Source organism: Dermacentor andersoni, chromosome 1 (assembly GCF_023375885.2).
Source record: "Dermacentor andersoni chromosome 1, qqDerAnde1_hic_scaffold, whole genome shotgun sequence".
Classification (NCBI taxonomy): Eukaryota; Metazoa; Arthropoda; class Arachnida; order Ixodida; family Ixodidae; genus Dermacentor; species Dermacentor andersoni.
In genome coordinates this window covers 217,425-232,706 of record NC_092814.1, presented here as the reverse complement: position 1 = coordinate 232,706, position 15,282 = coordinate 217,425, and the positions used below count along the sequence as shown (strand labels likewise).

At 44.7% G+C, this 15,282-nt stretch overlaps 1 protein-coding gene and 1 pseudogene across 1 annotated transcript in view; one reads left to right on the top strand and one right to left on the bottom strand.

Annotated features, from left to right (window-relative positions):
* The window catches only part of LOC126545589 (protease-associated domain-containing protein 1), a 112,252-nt gene that overhangs the window by 54,023 nt on the left and 42,947 nt on the right, over window positions 1-15,282 (top strand). The window lies entirely within an intron of this gene.
* Window positions 98-5,835, bottom strand: LOC126545586 (uncharacterized; annotated as a pseudogene).

Below are 15,282 nucleotides of genomic sequence, written 5' to 3'. Positions count from 1 at the left end.
GTGTTTACTTGTGAAGCATGTTCTTTTCTATTGAGCGAAATGTGGGCACGCTTGCACAATACACCAAAAATAAAAAGAGCTGTCCAAACATTTGCTTTTGTTCAAAGCACTCACACAGTCTTGATGACAGGACCTTGTAGATTAGCCAGCACGCTGCACACATGCATTATCTCGTCGATGTGATACTTGAGCTCTGGGGTTAACCTTTCATTCAACATGGCAAAAATCTTGATGCGTTGGATGCACCTCTCCACATGAATGCAGTGATATGCAACCTTATAAGCTTCTTCCATCTCCGCCTTGGTAAAGTACTTGTTGGCCTTTGCAAATGGTGGCATGACAAGTGTGACGTCCTTACTTTTTAAGTCGCACTTTACATGGGGAAAACCTTTGTCCGCCATCACCATATCCCCCGGTTCCAGCAGGTTAATCAATCCAGAGTCGGAGATGATGTACGTGTCACTCGACCTGCCACCAAACACATCCGAAATGGATGTTATGCAACCGGATGGCGTGATCCCAACTAGAAATTTCAGTGTAAAGTCACTCTTGTAGTTGCTCCAGCAGTTTACCCTATCTGCAACTTTACCTGGCTTCTCAATTCTGTCTTCCAGACAGTCTACAATAACCCTACAATTGGGATAGTTCAGGTGGAAAGAGGAAGGCATCGATGCTCGTGCCACATCCCTCGAAAACCACTTGATCCACCCTCCGGTACTGACGGACAGGACATTCAGAGTGGCATAGAAAATGCGCGACGCGCTAGTTTGATGCACTCTTGACAAAACGCCTATTGCAGAGAATGTGAGGCCATGCTTCATCTTCACGAGAAACAGCAGAAGCTTGATGTCCACCGCCTGGTCCAAGTATCTCTCGCCATGCACCTGTAAAATGAGAGGTATTTTGTGAGAACAACATTTACAGTAGTGATGAAACCAACCTTCAAAGCTTTTCTTTTTTTGCTAATTCAGAAACTTCCACAATTTTGAAACGAATGTTCAGCTGATTTAGTGCTTTAGGTGTATGAGTGGTTTCTTCAAACTGTCCAATGCCTGAACACAAGCAGGCGGTATTTTGGTGCAGGTAGACATCCCTCCGAAGTTTAAGCTCCTCTGGCCTGTGCATCTGGCACATTGATGCAAACACTCCTGTGTAGTGCTGTTTTGTGTCTCACACCAACACTCTTATCTGAATGTCGCAGTTGACTATGTTTAGGTTCGTCCCCCTGGCGCCTAGTGTGACCGCATTGTCAAATGCAAGCTTGAAATCACCAGAGTATCAATTTAGACATATGTTTCTCATTCATTCTCAAACCACAGTCCAACAATGGCAATCCTGATGCAGTTGGTGGTGCTGTCCACTGTCAAAATGTTGTTCGGCTTGAGAAGACCAGGGAAACTTTAACTCCTGGCTTATGGGATCCCAACCCATCTGACACGCCTGAGGTTCAGTCACTTTGCAAAACTTTTCTGAGATCTGTATTTGGAACTCAAAATTTGTTTTCATACATAAAGTGGCACACTGATGCTCGAGGACCATGCTACGGGTAAAAACAAGCTAGTTGCCCACTGAAGTGCGTTGTGAAAGGATTAAAAGATGCACCTGATCTCACTGCACCACCATCTCCTTCGTCAAAAGTTTAACGGATGTACGCACAAAGCCAGCGTTTGAACCCAGCAAGAACAGACACCATTTCGCATCTGTCGTCTAGTGAAATACTAAACGCTTTCCAAAGGCTGACTTTCTCCAGCGCCTATGTTTATGCACCTCGTACGAACAGCTGGTTTTAAGATTTGAGTTTGGGCATGTGGTTTCCTATTGAGAGCATGGTCCTAAACTGTCAATGTGCTAAAAGCAATTCTCCATCACTAACGTTAAATAAATATTGCCAGACCAGGAAGTCAGTTTTCTGTTTTAGTTGTGATCGATATCTCACTCAGCTTCAGCAGATACACTGTCTGCTAGCGCATGTGAAAACGAGGAGAAACACCATCATCAAACAAAAAAACATCATCATCAACATCAAATATAAAAAAAAGGCTGCACCTTTAGATAACGTGCATGATATCAGCATATCTATTTTTCAGTTCAATTTAAATTGAGCAACTTGTGAATATACTCTCATTGGTGTCATTTCGAAGGTGATCTAACATTTACCCATGGGAAGAGGCTCAACAGAGCCAGAAACACCGTAACTGTCACCCCAGTCAGGTCTCTGGGCATCGTCGTTTTCCTTGTCCACCAAGGACTGGTAGCCGTAGAAACTTTTTGGTTGGTGTTCTTCTAAACGCAATGCAGTGACACTTGCGTCAGCTGTTCAGGTGCAAAGAATTCAACCTAGGTGGATGCCTCGCATGCACCGGCAAACAGGGCAATCATCACGACTCTTTTGCTGTGGGCTTACGGTGTCTCTAGGGTCTGAGTTGAGACCTGCATAAAATTGATGGCATGTTATAATTTTCAGACAAGAGAACAAGGTGTTTTCTAGCTTTATCTTAACCCTTGAATACCGATTGTAGCCACGTCAAGAAGCCCTAACCATGCACACCAAGACACAAAAGCCCATGCAAGGCTCACCACAGTACCCCTGGGAAACTAGGTGAAACTGAATGAACGTTCATTGTGATGAACGAGAAGGGAACTACCATCGCAGGTTTTTAATATGGATAACAACAGCAAAGATTAGACCCTACAGGATTGTTCGTTGCCTGGGGGACTCGAATTATGAAGTGGCGGCTGACAAAACCCAGCTTTTTTCATGCAGCAATTTGCAACCCGAGGTGGTTCACATTATTCTTCTCAAGCCGTTCTACACTCGATAGGACTGTGCACGTTTCATGTTCCAAATTGCTCTTCAGTGTACCATTATGTTGTTTTGTGTTGCATTGGGGTGATGTGCTTTTAACAAAGGCAGTGAAGGCTGCTTTTCGTTTGTTTTTGGCACAAGTTTGCCACAATAAATGTACAGTTGTTTTTTATTCACCCACCCTGCATTCCTTTTTTTTTATAATCTGCAAATTTTGAGCGGGCACTTACTCAGTACCTTATGGTAGTACAGCAGAACGTACCTCAACTCCTTGCAGTTGTTTGGGTTCGTTATTCCCATTGGTGCCTTCAGGTTCCTCCAGCAGTAGTGTGACTGCTGGTGCTGAAGAAGCTGGCACGTCCATGGTGGCTGTAGGTGGTCCAGCTTGCACCATGTTTGGCAAAGATGTTGAGGAGCAGGCGAGATCTGCAGCAGTTGCTGCGGCTGTTCTCCGCTTCTTAATTCTAAGAAAAATGCACACCTCAACTTCTCTAGATAATCTCAATGCAGGCTGGCATTGAACGAGAAAATGTCTGTCTAATTAGGGGGGGGGGGGGCACTGCTACTGTAAGTTTTGAGCAGTTGCAATCAGCAATGTTTGGCTCACACTCACATAGCACGCACGGACTGAGGTGCTGCAGTAGAACTGCTTTAGATTGGAGCAATCTCGTTTACAGCCAACAGGTCCATATCATGAATCTGCTCCCCCTTCTCTCCCTGTCAGGCTCTGGTGAAAGACCAAAACAAACGAAAACTAACGACTGCCAGATCTCTTAAGACGAGAATAAACAGACTCGATTTTTGTTCGGCATGCAAATTTGTCCCCATGCTGCACACTTCGGGCGTTTAATCACCCCCGTAATGGCTACATGCACTGTTCTTTACTCCCAAGTATGCACCACTCAAAGTGCATGCGCACTTGGCCAGCTCGTTTGTGTGAAGTCATTTCATTTCATTTTTATTTCCTTAAAGACCCCCTCTGTAGGGGGTTTTACATAAGGGGTGGGGTTAACATGAGAAAGTAAAACATTTTTGTTCATGATGACAGGTGGGATGTAACTTTTCTAGGAAGGTTGATGGACAGGTGATGGCTGCAATTTCATGGGGAAGGTCGTTCCAGTCGCTTGCTGTTCGGAGGAAAAATGACTTGGAAAATGTAGTCGTATGGGCACGTTGGCGTGAAACTTTCAGCAAATGACCAATTCGGCGAGACATGCGTGATGGTGGTGCGCAGATGTATGGCTGCTGTTTGAGCTGGGAATAATAGAATTTGTGAAATAGGCACAGGCTAGAAATACGGCGACGGAGGGAAAGACTGCATAATAGGAACTGTAGCTTGGGAGATGAAACACTAATATAGGATGAGTATGAGCGGTGAATGAAATGGGCAGCTCTGTTTTGCACAGCTTCTAATGAGTCAATGAGGTAAGCTTGCTGTGGATTCCAGATGGCAAATGCATACTCAAGTTTTGGCCTGATTAATGATTTATAAGCAAGTAGCTTTACATTTTGAGGGGCGTCGTGAAGATGATGTTTAAGAAAGCCTAGTTTTTTATTCGCAGATGATATTAGTTTTGTTACGTGCTCGCGCCATGATAAGTCATTGCTGATAGTGATGCCGAGGTAAATATAGGACGGGACAAGTTCGACAGGAGAATCGGAAATCTTATAAGTAAATAAATGCGGGTTGTGACGACGACGAAAAGACATGAGCTTGCACTTATTGGGATTAAGTGTCATCAACCAGTGATTGCACCATGATTGAATGCGGTTAAGGTTGTCCAGAAGGGATTCTTGATCAGCGGTAGTAGTAATTGGAGCATAAATAACGCAATCGTCGGCAAACAGACGGACATGGCATGATAAATTTTGTGGTAGATTATTAATATAAATTAAGAATAGGAGGGGGCCCTGAGGAACGTCCGATGTTACTGGTAGACGGTTAGAGGAGTAGTTAATAGTAATGGAGTGTGAACGACGTGTGAGGAATTCTTTTAACCATGCAATAATTTCTCGATGCAAGTTTAGTCTGGAAAGTTTTAAGAGTAGACGTTGATGAGGTACCTTATCGAATGCTTTGGCAAAGTCTAAAAAGATGGCGTCAGTTTGTAAGTTAGCATCAAGGTTGGAATGAAGATCGTGAAGAAAGTCACTGCGCTTTTCTTTTTTGCGGGACTTATGGTGTAAGCCAAGCTATGCTCTAGCGACCTCTCGAAGCTTCCGAGTGCCATATGGCTACCCCGCCGTACTATTTCTGCGTTAATTATGGGAGCTCTTCGAGGAGCCACGACCACATCGTCCCGCGACCTCTCAGAGAGGGGAGTTTCGACCCCCAGTTTGCGCACCTCTGCTCTAGCGGCTGCGCCTTGCCAGCACTAGAGTGAAATCGGTCACACGAACCATCGATCACACCGACTGACGAAGTCTTGGCTCGGGTGTCGCCAAGAAATTATCGCTTCTAAAAATGTCAACACCTGATGGCTAGTTTAAAAAGAAAGTGCCTATTTCGCGGAGTTCTCACCTGTCATAGCGTCCAGCCTTATCTTCCGGAAGAACGGACCGCTTACGGTACTCGTCAGGAAATATCGTTGGCACGTACGACGGGGACGACACATCCTTGGACGGCGCACCCCAACGAAATGGACGCTGCATATCTTCGTGTGTCGAGAGGGCACCCAGTTTGTTCCGTCGGCACTGAAACGTGTTGATGTTAGTGGCACAAGAAAAAAAAACGCAGAACGCGACACGGCCGAGAGAAAAGACACGGTCACGGGAACCAAACTTACTTTTCCCGTCGCACAGCCGTGATCCACTGTTGCCGCTGCCCGACAAAGCACGGACGAGTTGAGAAACCATCAAACGTCGTCCCCGCTGGGCACGACGTGTGCCTGTTGGTACAGCCGACTACGCAGCAATTCATTATTCCGATCAACTACGCGTTAACGACGCGGTCACGGCGTACGCGTCTCCACGGCGGCATGGATTCGTATTCCGGCGGCAGTAAGGAGACGTTTCCTTCTGCTCGGCTTCTCAATGAGTGTCTTCTCTGACAGCCGCGCGGCGGCGCGCCAGTTGCAGCGCACGTTTGGGATAGCGCACGTTTGGGCAGCGCACGTTTGGTTTTGGGATAGCGGTCGTGGTTGGGTTTGCGTGAGTGATTTGGCGAACTTGCTCGTTGGGTCTAGGGACGTAGGCCTAGCGATGACATCGAAAAACGTGAAGGCCGCGGGGGACGGGGAGCAAGTGCAGTGCGACGAGTGCCTGCGCTGGTGCTTCCTCGACGAGACTAAATTCCAGAATTTAGCAGACGCGGTGGGGTCTAGCTTCACGTGCAGGTCGTGCGAGGGCGTCAGGGAAGCCGTCCAAAAACTGGAAGGGAATTGGGCGGCTAAGTTTGAAGAGCTTAAGGCAAACCTGAGGGAGGAGCAGGAGAAGCGGGTAGCACTGGAGGCGAAGGTTGAAAATTTCGTGAAGGTGGAGGCGGCCCAGGCCGCGCAGTTGGTGAGGACTGTGGCCGAGCTTGGGGAGGCGAAAGAACGGAGCGCCGAACTGCAAAGGCGGCTCGACGCTCTTGAGACTCGGGCAGCGGACAATGTCGGGTCAGGGCACCAAAGCGAGGGCAAAGTGGAAGGCAGGGAGCCAAAGCAAGCGGTCGCCAGCTCGCCGCCGGTGAATCGGCGTAGCTATAGCGAAGCAGCGCAACACGCCCCGAGTGAGGCGACGCTGCAGCCACAGGAAGCCGGTAAGCAGGGAGAGGTAGGAGAGAATGAAAGAGTGATTATCGCTGGCGACTCAAACATGGCTGGGTGCTCAAAAGCAATTGTGGAGAGGGTGAAAGGCGACAAAAGAGTGGCGGTAGGGACATTTCCAGGGCAGACACTGGGTTCTGTCATGGAGCGAGCAAAAGAAAAGCTCACGGAAAATGCCCACGTGCGCAACCTTGTCGTAGTAGCAGGTGGGCTAAATGACGTCCTGAACAGGAAAGGGCCAGGACTAGCCCAGCGCTTGGCGAAGGGGGTGGACGACTTGCGCGAGCTATCCCCTCAGGTGCAGATCGTGGTGTGCACGGTGCCGGAGGTGCCTGTGCGTGACAGTCATGTACAAAGAGCCGTAATGGCTGCCAATGAGGCAATATGGAAAATGAGCCGAGAGAAAGGATTTGAAGTTGTCGAGGTAAACAGGGAAGTGAGAAGTTGTGGTGGTTTTAAACGAGATGGGATCCACTTCAATTACAGGCTAGCACGAGAAGTGGGCTGGCGACTTGGGGGTCGCGCTGTTGCTTTTTTAGGGGGCCCGCGGGCGCTCAGGAGGTCAGAGTAGGTAGTAATAAAGAAGGTCCCCTAGGGGAACATCAGAAGAGCATCGCCGTCGATAACAGGAAAAGGAGGAAAACAAGAACAAGAGCTCGCCATGCAATAGGCTACATAAACATGCAGGGCGGCAGAAGAAAGGAAAAGTGGGCAGAGATTGAGGAGCAGTTACATAGAGAACAAATAGGGGTGTATGCGGTTACAGAAACGCACCTTAGAGACTCAGAAGAGCCGCCAGTTATTGGGAATTATGTATGGGAAGGGTGCAACAGAACTAAGTCGGAAAGAAAGGGAGGGGGAGTCGGAATGCTCATCCAGCAGGGAGCCAAATGGAAAAGAGTAAATTCACAATGTCAAGAGCATCTTTGGTTATCAGGTACAATGAGTGGGAAAGAAACTTGGCTTGGAGTTACGTATTTGTGGACCGGAATAAATTGCACAGAGAAGAATAAAGAGTTAGTGGAATGCATAAGCGCTGATATCAGGGGTTTCGGGAATGGTGCTGAGATAGTCCTATTAGGTGACATGAATGCCCACATACAGGATTTAGACGGCTATACCGACAATAACGGGAAGTCAATGCTAGACCTTTGCGAGCAACATAATCTCGTGATCGTGAATACAGGGCCTAAGTGTGAAGGACAGATCACGTGGGAAGTGGGAAACCGGCAATCGACCATTGATTACTGTCTGATGACAGAAGGAATTCATGATAAGTTGAGAGAAATGGTCATCGATGAGGAAGGGTTTAGCAGCATAGGGAGTGACCATAAACGCATCATTTTGAAAATGGGATATGTAGTTGGGAAAGAGAGCAACGAAAGCAAAATGGCCAGTCCAAATTTGAACGCTGAACAAATAGCAAATATAGTCACTAGAGTGGAGGAAGAAATTGGCAAGTTGCCAAGTAAGGGGTGGGAATATGGTGAGCTTCTAAGTGTAGTAACGACAGAAATACGGAAAGAGAAACAACATGTTCATTGGAAAGGAAAAAAGAAACCGAAAAGCTGGTGGAACAAGGAGATACGAGAAGCCATCGCCGAACGACAGAAAGCATCTCGAGAGCACAGGCAGGCAAAGAAGGCGCAGTTGCCACAGGATGAAGTAACCAGTAAATGGGAAATATACCGGGAGAAAAAGTCCATGGTTCAAATACTGGTGCAAGCAAAATTAAAAGGTGAAAGTGAACGTTGGTTGTCAGAAATACGTGAGAAAAAGAAGGCTGCACCTAGAATATTTTGGAATCACATAAAATTATTAGGCAGGAAGGCAACAACAATACAACAACATATCCTAGACGAAGATGAAAACAGACTGGAAGGAGAAGCAGCAATAAATTACATCCAAAAAGTAACAGCCGAATCTTTCCAAGGCAAGGACAAGGTTGTATTTGAAGAAAAAAAGAGCATGAAAGAGACCCAAGGGGGAAAGGAGCTAGTGCTTACAAATTTAAACTGGAAGAAAGCGGAAGAGAAAATTCCTAAGCGCACAGCCACAGGGCTAGACGAGGTTCCCGTTAGGCTGATAAATGAACTGGGACCAAAAAGTAAGGAAGCTCTCGTGAAAGCAGTTGAAAAAACTTTAAAAGATGGACGAATACCAGACAGTTGGCGACAAAGTAGAATGAATTTAATTTATAAAGGTAAGGGGGAGAAAGACAGAATTCACTCGTATAGACCGTTGACCATTACATCGGTAATATACAGGCTAGCAATGCAGGCAGTGAAATTAAAGCTTCAAGCATGGGCAGAAAATAATGGCATTTTGGGAGAGCTTCAGAATGGCTTTAGAATAGGTAGGCGTTTGGATGATAACTTGTTTGTTCTTACTCAGTGTATTGAAATATCAAAAGCAGAAAGCAGACCGTTGTATGTAGCCTTTTTGGACATTACAGGAGCATACGACAACGTAGACCGCAGCATTTTGTGGGATATTCTGGAAGGGGAAGGCTTAGGTAACGATTGTATACAGCTCTTGAGAGAGATTTACCTAGAAAATACTGTTTGCGTTGAATGGGAAGGGATGAGGAGCGCGGAGAAAGTTCATATCAACAAGGGACTGAGGCAGGGGTGCCCTTTATCCCCGCTGCTGTTTATGATGTACATGGTGAGGATGGAGAGGGCGCTAGAAGGGAGTAATATCGGGTTTAATCTCTCATACAAACAGGCAGGTACAGTAATAGAGCAGCAACTCCCAGGTTTATTTTATGCGGACGACATTGTGTTGCTCGCAAACAAGCAAAGTGATTTGCAACGTCTGGCTAATATCTGTGGACAGGAGGGCAACAAGTTAGGTTTGAAATTTAGTGTTAAAAAATCAGGTGTTATTGTATTCAATGAAAACAGTGAACAGACAGTGGAGATACAGGGCCAAGAAATACCTCGGGTAACAGAATATAAATACCTTGGTATATGGATAAACGAAGGCAACGGATATATGGAAACACAGGAAAAAACCATAACAGTCAAGGGGAAGAGAAATGCAGCCATAATGAAGCACAGAGCGCTATGGGGATACAATAGGTACGAGGTCCTCCGAGGTATGTGGAAAGGGGTAATGGTTCCAGGACTTACTTTTGGAAATGCGGTTGTTTGCTTTAAATCAGGGGTACAATCAGGACTCGACGGGAACCAAAGGTCAGTGGGTCGCCTCGCATTGGGCGCTCACGGGAAGACTACAAATGAAGCTGTGCAAGGGGATATGGGCTGGACTAGTTTTGAAGTGAGGGAAGCCCGCAGTAAAATTGAGTACGAAGAACGGCTGAGGAATATGGAGGAAAGTAAATGGGCTGGGAGAGTGTTCAGGTATCTGTACAGGCAAAACATTGATTCACAGTGGAGGAAAAGAACTAGGAAGCTTACCAGCAAGTATGCGGCCTGTGGGGTGGGCAACACAGCAACAAAGAAGGTCAAGTGGAAAGTCAGAGAGGCTGAATTAATCTCATGGGTGGCGGCAATGGAAAAGAAACCTGCCATGAGTAACTACTTAAGGGGAAAAAACGAAATTAGGAAAGAAACCATTTATGATAACTCAAAGGGAAGCTCATTACTTTTCGAAGCGAGATCGGGATGCCTTAGAACACGCACCTATAAAGCGAGATATAAGAATGAAGAAGAAACATGTGCTTGCTGCGGTAAAGCTAGGGAAACGACGGAACATATTTTATTAGAATGTGAGGACGTCTACCCAGCGGTCGATTTAGGCACCACTGGCCTCCTTGAAGCCCTTGGGTTCAGCGGGAGCAGTGGTAAAGCAAACAGGTCCGCAATAGACATCAGTAAGAGGCGATTGGAGGATTGGTGGAAGAAAAGTAGGGAAACGACAAAAGACGGAGACGTACAAAAGCACAGTTCGCAATAGGGTATCAGAAAATTTGGACGTGGTAGTTCATAGTGGTTTTTTTTTTTTTTTTTTTTTTTTCATTGGTGAACATAGGTAGGATATTAGGCAGCATAGTAGTAAGAGCTTGGTGGCGCAAGCCACCGCCCCGTTCCAAAGGGGACGCTCATAACATCCATCCATCCATACGTAAAACCCCTTGATAATTTGAAAGTAGCGACACTCTCCTCCTCACGGCGCTTTCCTCCTTTATTCTCCTCGCCCGCCGGCTGCGCACGGCGCGCTTTTCCTCCTGGGCTCCCACGGACGGGCCGCAGGATTATATGGAGGCGTGTTATTGTGGGCCAGTTGCGCGCCCCAGTAGGGTTGAAAATTTTGAGAAATGCGAATAACAGCATCGATAATGCTGGAGGCAACGTTTATGAGGAGGTTGGTTTTTTTCTTAAAGCCGTATGAACGGGGTATACCGATGTAAAGGGAGCTTTGAGGCGAGTTCTATACTCCAGACATTTTTTCTGCAACATGATCAGATGCTTTACTTCGTGCGTCTGATCCAGTATTGCTTGTGACACATCCCTTTGTGTGGGGCTTATTAAGCGAAAGCCTTAGACCTCCGGTTCAAGGTCCCATTGTGAGCTACAGAAAATGTCACGTGACCGAAGGAAGGCGGGAAGCGTACCAAAGCATGTGCAGCCGCCTATAAGAGATGATTAATGATTAGCAAATGATTGATTAGTGATTGGATTAAGATGAATTCGGGTGTATTAAGGTGGATGAAAGTCGATGAAGGTGCATTAGGGTGAATGAAGGTGGATTAAGCTGCATAAAGGAGGACTAGGTTGGATTAAGATCGACGAAGGTGTGTTGAGGTGCATTAAGGACGATTATATTGGATTAGGGTGGATTAAAGTGTATGAAGAAGGATAAGGGTGGATTAAGGTGCATTAAGGAGGATTATGGTGGGCTAGGGTGAATTAAAGTGAATGAAGAAGGATTAGGGTGAATTAAGGCCGATTATAGTGGATTAGGGTGGATTAAAGTGAATGAGGGAGCATTAGGGTTGATTAAGGAGGGTTAGAGTAGATTAGGGTCGATGAAGGTGGATTAGGGTCATCAAGGACTCGTGGATTATGGTTGATTAAAGTGAATGAAGGAGGATTAAGGTCGATGAATGCTGATTCGGTGGATTATTGTACATTAGGAGGATTATGGTAGACTAATCGGTCTTAATACTCAATGACCCCTAATTCACCTTAGTCCACCCTAATCCACCTTAATGCTCCTTCATCCACCTTAATCCATCCTAATCAACCTACATCGCCCCTAATGCACCTTAGCCTACCCTATACGGTCTTAATCCTCATTTATAAACCCTAATCCATCACAATCCTCCTTAATCCTTATTAATCGAACTTAATCCTGCTTAATAGTCCCAGTCTACCTTAATACACCCTAATCCACCTCTATCAAGCCTAATCCAGCTCCATGGTCCCTAATCCACCTTAATCTACCCTAATCCATCCTCATTGGTCTTAATCCTCCTTTATCAACCCTAATTCACCTTAATCCACATTAATCGAACTTAATCTTCTTTTATCCACCTTAATCCTTGTTCATGCACCCTAATCCACCCTAATCGGTCTTAATACCCTTTCATCAACCCTTCACCTTAATCCGCCTTAATCCTCCTCCACCTGCCTTAACCTTTATTCATGCATCTTAATCCTTCTTAATGCCCTCTAATCCACCTTAATCTTCTTTAATACACTCTAGTCAACTTTAATCCTCCCTAATACACCTTATGTCAATAACTAATTATCCATTAGTTAACTTGGGTAATCATTCTCTTATACAGGGGTGGACATGCTTTGGGTCACCTCTGGCCTTCCTTAGGTCACGTGATACTTCCAGTTTACAACGCGACCTTGAAACACAGAGATCTAAAGGCTTTCGCCTTAAAACTTAAAAAACTCAATGTTGACTAGCTAACGCTCATCACCTGCAATACCACAGGTATACTTGCCACTAATGCTTTCAGGGCGCAAAGCAGAATCTATAATCTTTTTTTTATTTTGTTATTTATTTACACAACACTGCAGGCAGCAATGCTGCCCAAGCAGGAGAGGGTTTACAAAAGATGCTTTGTCAACATAATGAAACATAAGAAGTGCATTCAACACATTCCGGTAAATGATTCCATTCTTCGCTCGAAGTGGAAAAAATGATTTCTGAAAGATTTTAGTTCGAGCAAAGTATGACCGAACTACTTTAGAATGAAAAATATGCTACGACATTTGTGGAGCATGGGTAATATATGTGGCATTTGTTAAAACTGTTTGATTATGAAACAACGAGTAAAAAAATTTCAGCCTGCCGATTTTACGGCGCACATGGAGCGGATTCAGTCCAAGTTGGCCTAACATGCCAGAAACTGATGAAGATGTTTTGTAATCGGAGCAAATAAACCGTGCAGCCAGGCGCTGAATTTGTTCAAGTTTGTCAATTTCCTTATTAATGAATGGTTCCCACACTATGGAGGCATACTCGAGGACTGGGCGTACGAGGGAACCATAAGCCTGCAGCTTGACAGATAAAGGGGACTTCTTTAGCTTTCTACGCAGTTTTTTTGAAAGCTTTGTTGCATATGTTGTTAATGTGAGTGTCCCATTTGAGGTTACTGTTAATTGTTATGCCTAAATATTTAACAGAGGTAATAGAGTCAAGGTTCCGATTGCCAATGTGGTAAGTAGTGGTTTTCGTTTCAATGTTATTGTCATTGACAGTTTTGGAAAAGTTTATTTGCATTCCTCTGTCGTCGCACCAGTCCGCAAGTTTACAAAGACTATTGTTAAGTGTATTCTGGCATGAAGAACTCCTTACAGTGGAATAAATGACACAATCATCAGCAAACAATTTCACCTTGACATTAGGATCCAAATTTTTAGCAATATCATTTACATAGATAAGAAACAGCAGGGGTCCCAACACTGACCCCTGTGGTACACCGGATAAAACAGGCAGACTATTAGATTTCACACCATCGATTTCCACAAACTGAACACGATTCGCTAAATAAGCTTGAATCCAATGCACTATATTTTCTGGTAGTCCAAGTGATTTAAGAATTTCAATTAGATTTGCATGTGGCACACTGTCAAATGCCAGTGACAAGTCTAGGAAAATTGCGTCAATCTGCAGGCGGTCATCAATGGCACTGGCAAAGTCATGTACAATGGATAACAATCGAGTTGAGGTTGAAAAGTTTCTACGAAAGCCATGCTGAAAATCAAAAAAAAAAATTATTCGCTTCCAAGTGGTTAGATATGGGATTGGCGATAATATGCTCCAAGAGCTTACATGTGCTTATGAGGGAAATAGGTCTGTAATTGTTAGGAATAAGTTTATCACCTTATTTAAACACCGGGATTACTTTGGCCGTGAGCCAGTCTTTCGGCACTGAGCTCTGTTTAAGAGATGCATTAAAAATAATGTATAGGAATTCAGAAGTTAGTTCGGAGTAGCGTCGAAGAAAGTTGTTAGGCAAACCATCGGCTCCAGCCGATCTTTTTTACGTCAATATCCAGCAACATAGTCGTGAAGGAATTCTTACTAATTGAAATGTCAGGAATTGATTGAGATGTAGATAGCGTATATGATTTATCATGGGCCCTGAGAACTGAAGGCCGAGTGAATGCTTTATAAAATGTGTCATTTGATTCATTGACGATATCATTAAGATTAGAACTTACGCTGTTGTTTATTCTTAGCTACTGAACACTACAATTAGAGTCAGACAGGAAACGCCAAAACTTGTCTGGGGAGCTTTTTAGGAATGTAATCATAGTTTGATTATGAAATTTGTCACGGGCATTACTTAGTTTGATGAGTAAAGCATCCCTTAAAGAGCGGAATTCGGTAGTCTGAGCTAGCTTATACTTGCGTTTACGCTTTATTCTAAGTTTGAGATGAATGATTTCACGAGTGATCCATGGATTATGACGTTTAGTTTTCTTTCTACGCGTCGGTACGAATTTATCAGTACAATACTTAACAACAGAGTTAAACTTGTCCCAGAGAAGCATGACGTCATCATCGCGTTTTAATTCATCGAGGGAAAGGTGTAAGCAATCCAAGACGGATTCGTCATCAGCTGATGAAAAATCTAGAAAGGACTGCGTGATGGGTGTAACTTGGACGTTTTTTTTTTTGTATTTCTAAGTCGACATGTACAAGTTTGTGGTCAGCTATACCTTCAGTTAAGACAACAGTAGGATTTTCCGACAAGCCTTTGATAAAAACGAGATCAACAATTGATTGGACGAGTTCTGTGACACGTGTGGGATGTAGTACAACCTGTTTAAGATCATGAAAGAACATAGTATCAAGAAGAATGTGTGTACTGGCAGCATCATGAGAGCCAGAGATTGATAACTGTTCCCAATGAACGCTAGGTAGATTGAAGTCACCGGCCATCAGAAATTTATGATTAGGTCGGAGCATGCGCTCTAGGTAGCCGACAAGAGATTCCACGAATGACACTGGGCTTTTGGGAGGCTTGTACACGACACCGACTAAAATTGAAAAATCTCGATATTTAACGTCACACCAAATGCTTTCATGCTGTAGTATGTTTGGAAGCTGGACACAATTTATCTCCCTTTTTGCAATCAAGGTCATGTCGAATTATTTTGTGGGATGGGGGAATTATTTCGGAGTCATTTATCTCCGGTGTCAACCAAGTTTCTGTGACTGCCAAAATGTGTGGGTCATAGAGGATGAGGATATCTTCTAATTGGGTTGACTTGTTGGCAAGACTTCTTGCATTAA